General features: G+C 42.2%; 1 long non-coding RNA gene across 2 annotated transcripts in view; it reads left to right on the top strand.

The window, feature by feature from the left end:
* The first annotated feature begins 290 nt into the window (after positions 1-290).
* Positions 291-13,570, top strand: part of LOC116439798 — a 62,202-nt gene continuing 48,922 nt past the window's right edge. For both annotated transcript variants that reach the window (XR_004238282.1, XR_004238281.1), the window contains exon 1: positions 291-404. This is a non-coding gene — a long non-coding RNA (uncharacterized LOC116439798). The remainder of the gene's footprint in view (positions 405-13,570) is intronic.

Genomic DNA, 13,570 nt, shown 5'->3' with positions numbered 1-13,570 from the left:
ATAATCCTGCTATCTGATACTGCCTGAGAAATAAACAGTGTTTTTATAAAGTTCTTGCCCATTTCACAGCACTTCCCTGTGACACTGTAATAAAGTAGGTTGCAGCAAGTATCCTGCACGCCATGTCTCCAAATGTACCAGTTAATTACTGAGTCCTTTAAACCTACTAACAAGAGAAGCCTTGTTCTTTCAACCTATTGCTTTATGCCAAAAAAAAAAAAAAAAAAAAAAGGAAAAAAAAGAAAAAAAAGTCATTGGGCAAATAAATCTTTCCAGAGAAAACAGATTTGTTTCCAAATCAGTCAACTGTGCTGAACTGGAAAGAAAGAAATGTTATTTTTTCCAGGATGAAAGCAAAACAAGATCTCTCCCTGTTTATCCTGTCTCACCCATTTCTAAAGAAGGTCAGTTTAATTTCTTCATTACTTTTTCCTGCTGTCTTATTTATCTTGAAGTCCTCTAGTCTTTTTCAATTTCACTGTCAAAGCCCAGCTTAGTTGGTCCAACATAGGGGTGCACTGTGCTTTGCTCTTCACAGCCATGTGAAGATGCTGAATAGAGCTGGGTGAACTGTAAACATCCAGACATTCTCCTTTCTTACTTGCTTTCTCCATGCTCCTGAAAACAAACATAAATCTCAGGCATTTATTGTTGAATTAGTTTCCTTTTAGCATCTTATTCATTACAGATGCTCAAAAGCCTGTGAAAACAGTCACAAACTCAGTCTGCCCCAGCCCTGTGTGTTGTGCCATGCTGAAATACAAACCTTTATACCATTAGCATCTTTTAGTACTGGTGCCTGGGACTGACTTTGGAAGGAAGGTATGACAGTACATATAAGGCAATATAGTAAGCCAGAGAAAAGAGCTTTCCTCCCCTCAAAACATGATCTTTAACTCAGAAGGATCCTAGGGCAACTCTTGGAGGGTGACTACACTTCAGGTACAGTCAGTAGAGGCCATCATGTTCACCTCTACCAGCCCAGCTAGGGTACAAGGGGTGTTTTGCATGCCATAGAGTCAAATGCAGAATTAGATGTACATTTCTTTCAATAGCCATGGTCTGTGAGAGAGGGTCATTAGAGCAGTTGGTTTGATCTCCTAGAGGACACCTCAAGGAAAGAAGAATGCATCCTGCTGAATTCTCCTCCAAGTGTTCTCATTGTGCTGGGTTGGTTACACCAGTTTAACCTCTTCCGCAGTCACATACACTCCACTGACTTTGGAGCATCAGCAAAACAGCCTGAAGGGAGGTATATGCCAGCTGCCTACATGCAGGTCTTGGAGTAAAGGGCTCGGACACAGGATCAAGTGCCCAAGCCTTATCTACAGCCTCTGCTGCCCTTGTATTACCTCACTGCTGCCTCGGGTGCTGCGCATGCAGGCTCCACACCAGGAGCAGAGAGCTGGGAAGCAATGACTCAGGCACTGTACCCTGACCAGGTGCCTGTGCCCCGAATGTGTCTGGGCAAGTCTAGAGACAAACCAGGTTCATGCAGTGCACAAACTGAAGAAGCTGGGAGAGCCACCATAGCTAAAGGTTCTTTGTGAAACTTGCAAGGGTGTGTTGAATGCATAGCTGAATTCAGTTCTCAGCTTGGTCTCTACACAGCTCTTGTCACAGCCCTGTTGTACTATGAAATGTGCTACTTTTAAAACCAGAAAACTACAGGATGTGATACATGGCAATGTCTGCAGCATTCCATGGCTTTTCTAGCAAAATGAGCAGTAATTTCACATCTTTTATTGAAATTCTATTTCAAGGGCCAACATTAAGTTCAGCAGTCCTTTCAAAACAAGCCAGTACTTCTTCATGACACTTTTTAGTCTCTAGTCAGATTTTATCCACTATCCCAGAGCTGCCAATGGATTTGTTTTACCATGTTGTTCTTCATTTGCCCAGACACTAGAATATTAGTTATGCATTTTGCTCTTTTCTGATTTTGGTGGCACAGGACGCAGACCTTCCTACACCCACTGTTTCACCAGAAGTGCTTTCCATCTTTCAGTATTTGTTTCTTTTAGAGGTGGTGCAGGGCTTTCTGAAGTTGCTTGGGTGCTCCTGCTGGAGTGAGAACCTTACAGGATGAGATCACCTGCTTATTTCCAAGGGAAACGTCATCCCAGGAAGCACAAATACTCTTGGAGTGCTGCCTTTCCCAAGGTCAGAGAGAGGCACATCTGCATCTCCACACCTCTGGCACATAGGTTTCTATTAAAAGTAATTGCCTTGGTGGTACTTTCTCCAAGCTGGATTCTGTAATGAGAACAACTGCTCTCATAATACCAAAGCCATTTAGAAAATGCTACCTAGCTTAGCTCAGGCACCTACTGCTGAGATACACAGACTGTTGTTAAATGTCAACTGATCCATTCTGCTATCATGGGAACGTATCCACACTCCATCATCAGTGTTTCCAGCTCTCTAGCCCCCTCAGACCTCTGGGGGTTGTCATTTTGAATAATTGTTAATATTAAAGAAAGTATTTCCACAAAAGCAAATGGAGTGGCTGTGAAAATTGTCACACTCCCATTGAAGTCAACAGTAGTTACCTGAGTGGGAGCAGACAACATCTGCTTTTTCTTTATAGCTAGTGTTTATTCATTCACTCTAGGTGCCCCTAAAAACTTTACGCTGTCAACCCTTCTCTAGATAGATCTAGCCCAGCCTGCATGAAAGCAGCATTTGCCAGCTGGGCTTCCAAGAAATTACACTGCACAAATAATTACCCTAGAGGAGAACAGCCTTGGCAGCAACTACCTGAGTACTGGAGAAATGCAAGTAGTCAAAGGGCAAGGCTTTGGAGATCACTGCCGCAAACTATCTGGTGGAGCGTGTTAGAGAGACATTCAGCAAATGTGACTGAGACGTCTGATTCTCTGCCAGCTGTCAGGTTTGGAATTACAGCCATAGCAATTAGCCATGATTACTTCCTGATGTTATTAAGTACAGTGCAAAGATCACCAGTTGTAGTAGTTTCTTTTGTGATATTTAAGTGCAGTGCCAAAGAGGAGTATCAGATCTCAGGTCTGAAGACTAGGGATGCATTGGCAGCTGTGCTCAGGGAAGAGACAGGAGGATCAATATTTACTGTTTATGCTGAGCAGGTCTCCCTCCAGACATGTCCTGGCAATATCTGTTAAAACATGATTAAACAGATAAATAAGGATAATAACCCTAACTAGTGCTGTAGAGGTTACAAAGTCATCCCATGACCATACTAGTCCAGCCAGCTGCCCTGTAGTTTGACCATAAGCTATTCCCTTATGAAAAGCATGAAGAAAAGATCTATTTTGTTGCACAACCAAAAGCATTAAATGTTAATAAATTATTGGGCTTTACCTAGAACTTCTGTCCACCTTTGGAAGGGCACTGGTTTAGACTACTAAGATCTCATAGACAAAACTAATGAGCAAATGTCAGAATTGAAGATTTCTGTATGAGCACCCTTGATACCAGGTAATCAAAAAGTGTTTCCAGCTGAGGTCCTCTGGAGATCATATCCAAATCTGGGAGAGAGCACCTCTCTAGCAGCTCGGGATAGTGGTTGCTAACTACTGTATCAGTAGTACCCTATGCAAAGATACTGTTATTTGAAGGGGGAGTAAACAAAATATTCTAAGCTCGCTACACCTTACTTTTGTATTTCAGGTTTACAGTTTCAGTGAGTATAGCATGAGGGCTATTTACTCTGAAGGGACTGGGTAACACCATCACAAGCACTCTTTTCTCTCTTCATTTAAACACTCCCATACTCCTACCTCATATCCTCGAGGCATTTCTGAAGACTTAGTGAAGATAGGGTCTGTGTGGAGCAATGAATCAGTTCAGCAGACCATGTTGGAAGATTTGCTTATCCCTGTTGACATCAAAACCTGGTGAAATGTCAGTGTTCACCTAGAGGTGCCATGACTCCAGTCATGGCTAGTTTGCAAAGTCTGAAGTAGAGGTGTTTGAGCCTAGATTATTGTGGTCTGCAAAAATAGTCCATGCACACACAGTTTTAAAGTTTTTTTAAAGACCTAGCCAAATAATCTACCATTAGTAAAAAATCTAAAGCTTTCTTGAGTACATTGGCTGCTGGATACCTGCTATCCACATGGTGTGATATGGGGCTGTTCAGTTACAAATGATCACGGGAGGCAAAATCGTTGTTTACCTTCCCTGACAGAACAGATGTGACTTACAATCAGACTTTGGTTAAACACTTAAGGAAAGAGCATTTCTGCCAGATCAAATGAATGCCCATGGAAACCAACTGTGGCAGAAATTAATTTAGTTAAACATTTGAACTAATCCTCTCTGAAATTCTTTCGGCACTGTTTATTCAGCTTTAATTGTTTCATGAACACACAACAGTTTAAACAGGGCCTTAGAACCTATGTCAAGCCCATACAGTTCATTTGATACAATTTAATTTGACCACTTGAGAGGCATAAACATTCTTAGCATGTAAATTAAAGGTGTCTCTGGAAGGCATTCAGCTTTTTACTAAATGTTGTTAAGAAGTAGACAGAAGCCAACAGAGGACTGTTGTACAGAGTCAGTAATCTGATATTCTGCTATCATTATCATGAAGCTCTTTTTCACAGTAAAAACACCTTAGATTTGAGATTCCAGGAAGAGGTGATTTTTTAAATATGAAAGAGTAGATGCTTTGTTCTTCCATAATTAATGGAAAAAAAACCTTGCTGAAGTTTGCGTAAGTTTCAGTTACGCAAGATTTGGAGTTATAGTGCTCCCTTACAGGACACAACCTCATAAGTTATTGTTCCCAATGTTTCTAAAAATTGTGTGTCAGTGTAAGGTTAGCAAGTACAGAGAAAACTGATTTTCTGTCCTCTCTGGAGACAGGAGAAATCAGTAGATAAAAAAAAATTACCCATCAATATTTTCTTAGCTCACGTAGGAACACTTTATACCAAGGTGAAGGTTCAAGTTTTCATTAAGTTAAATTGAAGAAAAAGTCTTCAAAGACTTGTCTGCCACTGTATTGTCCAAGAAGTAAAAGAGTGTCCTATGACTGCCCAGCAAAGTTTGTTGTAATGAAAGTGTGGGCATGCACAGCTCAGGGAAAAACTACACTAGGAGGTAAAGAACAACCTTCACAAGGATAACAGTGCCTTCAGGTTCCTGATTTCCTCTTGGTTTGTCCCTGCTAACCAATGTAGCTGGAGAGATACATCTGTTTCTGAAAATCCCAAGCACCTGCAAAGCAGAGGTGCCAAAAAGGACTGACCTCTATAGGGTATAAAGGCCCCTGTGGGCCAGCCTCACAGAGAGTTCTGGACCTGCTGAGGAGAAACATCTTGGAGGGTGAGAAAAATGCACCTTGCATGTTTGGCCTCTGTAGGTCTGGGTATGGGAGAAGTGAGACACATGTAAAGGTGGGTTTCAGCCCAAGGCAAAGTGATTAGTGGAGGTATCTAAGGGCAGTTAGACTTCTGGTTTAAATGCCTCAGCATGGGCTGAAAGACAGGATGAATCTTGTTTCCAGAGTCCACAAAAATACCTAGGTAATCCAGTGGTTACCACTTTATTATGCAAAGATGAAGAGAAAGGAGAAAAACAGGAAAGAAGAAGAATCTGCCTTCTGAGCTACTTCAAGTAAAAGTGAAAGGACATTTGTCAGTCAGGCATTTGGAGAGCAAACTCAACACAACACTGGAAGCTGAGAGAAAAAAAGTTAGAAAGTTGTGTTCATTTATTTAGCTGCCGTTCTTTTCTCAAGGACCTTTTCTTGCCTGCTCCGGAGCAATTTGTGACTTACAGTTTGCTACCAATAAACACTGAGTGGTAGCAGTGCAGTTTGTCCACAGAAATGGCTATGGATATGCTCCAACAGAGTCCAGACTTCCTAGAAGCTTATCTGAACAAACAACTAAATCTTGGTATAGCACTTCTCATCCCGAGATTAGGCTCACCTGTTTCTACCCAGACATGTTCTATTTTTCTCTAGGTCTGCTTGGGTGGATTTCTGTCCCTGGGTAGGGGAAAGATAAAGGGGAAACGTGCACTTCTGCACTTTGGCCACGGGAAGAGCAGCAGTGAAGTCAATCAAGGATAGGTACAGGGCGGACCTCACAGGGAGATGGACCTCAGGGAACTGCAAAATATTTGAAGGCTGACTTTGAGGATCTGGGACAGCCAAGGTTAGAGGGGCAGGTAGAAAGAGTAGGAAGTGAATGGAAGAACAAAGTTACAGAGGTTTGGGAGGCAGTGATACAGCAGAGGCAGGATTGAGCAAACTGAGAAAAATGCTGAAGATACGTTAGGAAGGGTGGGTGGGGATGAGAATGGCAGGTCAGGAAGTTGCAGGCTGTGGCTGGGACTGAAGGATAAGGAAGAGAAAAGCAAAGTGCTCTGGTTTCTCAGAGGGAAGAGGCTGAGGACAAAGAAATCAAAAGGTAGCTCTCTCCTATCCCAGTTTTAACAGAAATTATTTTTATGAGGAGAATTACATGAATGCATAGGATCTCTCTATCCACTCCAAACCCATGATAAAAGATTCCCACATACAGCCTCTTTTTACTTTGACCAGTGTGTTAATTTAATCACTTTTAATTAAAGTACTTTAATTTTCAAAAGACTTCTAGGTAGGAGGTCAGTACTACCATTGGCCTATGGGAACAACAAGACTTTCTAGAGGTATTTATCACTTCTCCAGGGTAGGCTTGCTCTACAGACACCTCTGAGACTGCAGGGAATACATGCTCGCTGCTGTTAACTGCAAACACACTCAGCAGCAAAAGCACAGAGCTCAGTTCAGGCTGCAAAAAAATCAAATGAGAGCTTGAGCCACTGGAACACCTTGCAGCACACAGACACAGGGGGTCTCATTCTTTAAACAGGGGCTTGTAGTGCCATTTCAGATCCCTGGGGGTACCCAAGAGGCCTGGTCAGCCAGACAGATGCCACAGAGGTTTTAAATGCAACATATCTCTTTGGAAGAAAGGGGTGAAAGCCATACAGGATGTGTTTTGGCATCCCAGAGAGCACTAGATGTGTCTGAATGAGTAAGCTGTCCTCATTGTTTCTATAAGAGTTGATCTCTACTGCTAAAGAAAAGAAGGAAAGGACCGCTGCCAAGGCCAAGCAGCACATACTGACTCCTGCCCCCACTGCTTGGGGCTATGCTCTCCTGTCTAGGCTGCTTGGTCTTGGATCTCATCTGAACAACAGGTAGTCTTCCTGTGATTCTGAGAGAGAAATACTTCCTTCTGCTTGTTGTCTTTTTCAGTGGGAAGTGTGTGAAATACCCTTACAGCTGTGCCTCCCTCACCTAAGGGATGTTTTTCCAGAATGCCCACAAAGACACATGGCAGCCTGGGGGTATGCTGTTAGAGCATGAGGGTGAGGACACAAAGCCTCTTGGGCATGGTGCAGGACTGCTTTGGGTAAAGGGAGCCAAACCTGGAGCATTCTGATCTATCCTGCGTTCAGGAGGGCTCCACAGGATTTTTTTTCAGAACAATATGTATCTGGGATCAGTATGTACATGACCTTTGGTCAGCTGATACAGACCGCTGCTAACATCAGATGACATTTCAGGTTTGAAATGAATCACTGTCATTGCTGTCCAGTTTTCTTACTGCAGTCAGTCCCACTGAACAAACACTCAGTTGTTTGGCTAATCAGGCAGCAAAAAAATAAAAGGAAAGAAAAAGTGGTTGCTTAAGAACTACTGCTTTTTGAGGGCTTGGGATTTCCATTGCTTTTGCTGGTCAGCAAAAGCTGCTAAGCAGAACCAGCAGACTGTGACCCCCCTGCGCACTGCTGTCGGTTTGGGTTGGAACGTGCTCCCTCGGCATCCATAACCCAGCCGTGAGAACAAGCCTCGCCGCCCTGCAAACCCTGCCGAGCCTGCCTTTCCGTGCTTAATGTAGTTCTTGGCCTGCTGTCATTTTGGCAGCACTTCGACTGCAGACCTCAATTTAATGCAATTATTAAATCTAAGACGAATTCCATGCAGGATACTGCCATCAAATCCCAGGCTACAGGTCTGCATCTCAAGAGATGATGTTGCCAGTCCCCATGCCCAGAGAGTCAAACATGCCCCATGCTACCCTGAGTGATGTTTATCCAACTTATTCCTAAAACCTCCAGCCCCAGAAGGAGCTTTAGTAGCTCTGTAGGTCCCAGACCCACAGTGAGCCAGTGCCCCTGTGCTTACAAGCTGCTTCTCTGGGAATCAGGAGGACTAGGCATTGCTTCCCAATTCACTTGATGACCTACTTGGTGATCCTTACAGATTTCCCAAACTTAGAAGTATGTATCACTTTTTCAGGAAAGAAGAAATGATGATACTGGCTTTACCTTGACAAATCACTTTTACAAAGAGCATTTTTGATAAAGAGTACAGACTAAAAAATTGCTAATATTATTAGTATCTAATAGTGTTAACAATTTAAAATAATCACTATTATTAAAATCAGATAACTCATTTTAATATCCTTGGAACACAAAGCCTCACCTCATGATTTTTTTTTCTTTTGTTTTGTGGAGGGGACAATTTAGGGGACTGGTTCCCTTTCCCTGACTTCCATAAGATTTTGGCTGCAAGTTGCTGGATGGTGAGGGAGGAAAATTTCTGCTCTTTAGTGTGTTGTTTTTACCCCATCTCCATAGGACTTCAGCAGGAAAGCAAATGGCTCTTTCTCATAATCAGCTTACTTAATTCCCTCTCTGATGGGCAGTCTGTAGCAAACTGTCTCCAGGTAAGAACCAATGAGCATGGCGGGAGTGCAGGGTCATCCTGCACACCCTCCTTTGCCTTTCAGACCTGGAAGTTTTTCATGGTCCTGGGGATCTTAAAGGTGTTTTTAGAAGGAAAGCTTCAAATGCATTCCTGACTCCTTTTTTTGAGAGAAAACCACAATTACATGGGGAGAGTATATAGTGAAGGTTTTTGACTGCCGGGAGCTGGAGAGAAGATCTGCAGGAACACTTGTGTTTGTGTAGCTTGGGTTATTTAATCTGGAATGTCCTTTGACTCAACTGCCCTGTCCTCCTCTCTACCAGTGTGCACAGAAGAATGGGACTCTTGGGGGACTTCCACTTCCCCCACACAAGAATTTTGCCTCTGACATGTATGAGGAGTAAGAACAGGACTGCAGCAATAAATAAATACCAAAGTGATTAAAAACAAATGTGTGAAGCATTATTAATGATACACTGGAGAGAATGGAAGCTCACTATGCCAGAAACACCATCAGGAACAGAACAGATATCAAGGGCTACATGTTGTTAAGGCATCAGAAGGGGACAAAGCAGTGATTTACTGTGCAACATCTGAGCCTTCAGCTGGATAGCTCAGGATTGATTAGTGGAGTTAGCAGGTCAGGTCAGACACAGGTCTATGCAGATAACCTACCTCTGTCAGCAGGAACTGCCATGTTTTGCCTTGTTCTCAATATTCAGCATACCCCCTGCCCTCCTTCCATCATGTTTTCTATACTCACAGCTCTTGGAGAAGTTTTGACAACTTGCAGCCCATCTGTCCTTGCTTTGAAGGTGTTTCTGGAAAGACAGCTGGACTGTCTGGATGCCCAGCAAAGTGGTCTATTGTGCAAGAAGGTGGCTGAGAGTTTGGTGATACAGGGCGCTTTCTTTTCTATAATTTTTCCCATTTTTCCACTGATAAATTTGAAATGCAACCACCACATATGCAGTGCTTTACTCCAGTAAGTAATTATGTGACAGCTCCTGTTTTGAGCAGTCATGCAACCGCATGCAGACAGAGAAGGAAACAAGTCATTTGCATACAGAGCAAATATTTTGTCATCACCTGCTGTTAATCCTAATGAGATTTTGCCAGTCTCATTAGAATGATTCCACGCTTCTTAATACCCACTGGGATTGCTTTATTATTTGATGGAGTCAACAGTTGGCATATGCCACAGTGTCTCTGTATTCAGGTCTCTTGAAACCTCTGAAGGCAGCTAAACAAAGGCAGTGAAAAACCAGTTTTGTTTCCCTCTTTCTCCCAGGATGTCTTAACGCTGACACCAGTGACTCATAAGCACCACGGTTAAAGGGATCTCTTTATCAGCCCACTCCCACTGGCTTCTGAAGGCAGTAGGCATCTTTTCACTAGGGACTGGCTTGTCTCTGCATGGCTGAAAGCAAGGACCCTGACCCCTCCCTGCAGAGAACTCGTGGGGATTTCTGTTTTTCTACTTCTCCTGCTGGTTTTAAAAATCTTGTCTCAAAAGTCACTGGTGCTGTTTTTTTCTCTCCTGTTATTCTATCAAAAAACTACATAAACACCAAGGAAGGAGACCTATTAAGAAATTACAGAAGATTTGGGCATGGCCCAAATCCACATGATCCTTTTTGTGTGTAAGCTTTCCATACAAATTGGCGATCATGGATTAGCTCAGTTAATTAGAAGTGTACTATTAGAATATAGCCAAGATTGTGGGTTCAGTCCCCATATCAGACCGCTCACTTAGGAGCTGGATTTGATGATTCTTGTGAATCCCTTCCAACTCAGAATACGAAACTAGTGTGCTAGGAATTGCAGTAAAAACAAACCAAAAAATAGAGATAAATGCTTATTCTCTATTCTCACAACTGTAATCTGAGGTGTTCCAATGGGATTAGTGGGATATAATTGGTTTGGGTGTTACTTATAACAACATGGAGTAAAACCCAAAAATCCTGAAGTGTGATATTGAAGTTGACAGTGTCACTTTAAACAAATTCACTTTAGATGATTTTTGCTTTGGGAGTCTCCTTTTACAAACAGACCTTGCCAGGAGCCAGAGTAAACACTATGTTAATCTTAGATCAGCCTTTAATTTTCCTACTTCCTTTCCCTTCCCCTTTCCTTTCTATTTCCTTCTAAGACAGCAATATTATAGACAACTTAAATCAGACATGTCTGTAGCTGAACAACAAAATCACCAACCGAGGACAATGAGAATAGCAATAAACTCAACATAGTAATTATTTTCCCGTCACACAAGCAATTACAAAAGCCAAGAAAGAACAACTGAGTGCTCTTAACCTGATATTGATCATTTAATTTTCTCAAGCCGTGTAATATTAAGCAGGCTAATGCTCCTACAGGGAACACTGGCAACAATTAAGCATAGTTATGAAAAAGTCAGACTCATTGCAGGCTTGAGCAAGGGGGATATCTCACTGTTTGATCCAATGGTAATAATTACGAGCAGTGGAAATAGTGAAATGAAAGACAGATTAATACTTAGGCACAAGTTCACCATTTCAGTGAGGTTTGTATCTGGCCAGGTTTGTGTTAACGTGACACACTCCACTTACCTGGCATTCCAGCAAGGCCAACCTGTTGGTCAGTGTTTGCCACAGGCTAACTGGGGGTTGTAGCTGCTGTCTACAAGGTGAAGAGAGAACTTGGCAAAAGGTTAACTTGTGAGCATTGTGACGCACAAGTTCTTCATTCATGCTGTGTACTGAGGCACCATCATAGCTAACACAGGAAGAGCCAACCTGGAGCTTTTTGCTGTTGGGGTGGTTTTAAACTTGAATCATCTGTTGTTCATTCCACAGAGCATGAGCCTCTCTTTAGACCTGGAGATTTGTTTTCCAAAACGTGGGTTCTTGTTGGCTTGAGTATCCTACCCAGTGTCTAGCTGCTCCTCCTAGATACTATTAATAACCAGTACTTTCAAATCATATTTGCCAGTCCTATGTGAATACCTGAAATATGGGAGGATATCTCAAAAGAAAATGGATACCTGTATTTAGGCTACTGGGTTGCACTCCAGCATTTTGTTCCATGTGTAGCTTTTAGATGCTGCTGACTGCACTGGCTGGATTTCAGCTGACTACACCGGGAGCTCAGACACCTGGCTCATCTGTAGACTCCAAGTGTGTGCTACCTCTTCTGAAACACTGGCCACTGGAGTTGTCCTGCAGTAGTGTGGTTGGCCTCCGGCTGCCTCTCCAGGTGGATATGTGCCTCTGGTAGATGCTGTGCCACATCTGCCAGATCAGCCTGAACACCTCAGCTGTCTCACAGCATCTCAGGTGGCTCATGGTGCTTTGTGTGAGCAACTTAACTGACCTCATGGAGTATGTATCAACTGTTTCCAAACAGGGAGACCTTCCAGTGCCACCCTCAAGATTTAAACCATGAGCAGTGGACAAGCCTGCTTATGAGAGCAAACTCAGACTTGTGTTTAATTTTGAGCACAAATAAAACCTACCATGGGAGGAGAAAGAATGGTGAACAGACAATTTCTTCTCCGTGCCTTCATGGTGGGTGCAGTAGCAGTTCCTCAGAAGCATTCTTTCTGTGAGGATCCTGTCAGATACAGAGGAAACGCCGAATTGTAACCATATGTGGGGGCCCCGCACAATGCAATCCCATTCCAGCTCCATTAATTTTAGTTTCTGTTATTTCATGTTGCACTACTTAAATGTCTCCAGGCAAATTATCATCAAAGTTCTACACAAATTAGCAAAAGGTTGAATTTTTCCTTTCCTGATTTATGCCAAGGAAGAGAGTCCTGATTTAGACAGGTTAAGAAACTGCACCTCAAGCCTTCCACTACTTCTGCAGGCACTTTAAAGAGAGTTCAAAATGTTTGAATGGGTGTGCTTTGTTTCCATTTCCTGAGGGAAGCTTGAGTAATTGATGCTTGCAGTATTTCTGACCATCACCAATCCCTCTAGCCAATGAAGGGAAAGAGGGAGAGAAAGGATAAGTCAGAGAAGTCAGATAATCAGACATTCCCTCTAGTAAAGGATCATTAGTAAAAGATAAATGGATTCTAATGGTTGCATGGTGTTGTAGAAAACAAGCACAGAAAATTCTGGCCCATTAATTTTACTACTCCTTTCATTTTTGTTCAATTTTCCTTTTATTTTTCCTAGTTTCTGTATAGATCCCATCTTACAGAATTCCACGTTTTTCATGATAACCAAAAATCAAAGAAGCCAGAAGAATAAAAGTTGCCAGTGACATAAAACATGGGCAGACATAGAAAATCATGCCTTCTTTTAATTCCTACAAATGCATAATCTGCTTGTGGTGAGAAAAAGAAAAAAAAGGGAGAGAAGGGGAAAAAAATGCAAAAATTGAAATTTTTTTCTTTAAATTGGAATTTGACTTCTTCTAAAAATGAGCCTCTCTAAAGTTGTGGTGAACACATATTAACGCCTGAATTTACTACATTTAATCATACCATTTGAGTTATAAGGAAAGAAAATTTTTTGTATTAAGCTCTCTAAGTTCACTTACCAATTTTTAGGAAAGGTGAAAAACCCCACATTTGTGAAAGTCATGGACTAAGCAAAATTTATGGGTCTGCTCAACTAGTTTTTGAAAGAAAACTGCTTTTGTTTATTCATCTCAAATGTCCTCCATATAATTTGTGGTATTGCAGTGAGGACATTTTGTTTCTTCTTCTTCTTCTTCTTCTTCTTCTTCTTCTTCATCATCATCATCATCATAATAATAATAGTAATAATAAAAGCTGCTAGCCAGAGTGTGTCCTCTAGAAGAAGGCACACCCAGGAACATATGGCACTAGCCGCTTGGGCAGCTGCGCAGGGAAACAGGCTGGGCCCTGCAGAGTTTATG

The sequence above is a fragment of the Corvus moneduloides genome, chromosome 2 (genome assembly GCF_009650955.1).
Source record: "Corvus moneduloides isolate bCorMon1 chromosome 2, bCorMon1.pri, whole genome shotgun sequence".
Taxonomy (NCBI): domain Eukaryota; kingdom Metazoa; phylum Chordata; class Aves; order Passeriformes; family Corvidae; genus Corvus; species Corvus moneduloides.
The sequence above is the reverse complement of the archived record's forward strand: the minus strand, read 5'-3'. Positions and strand labels throughout refer to the sequence as shown.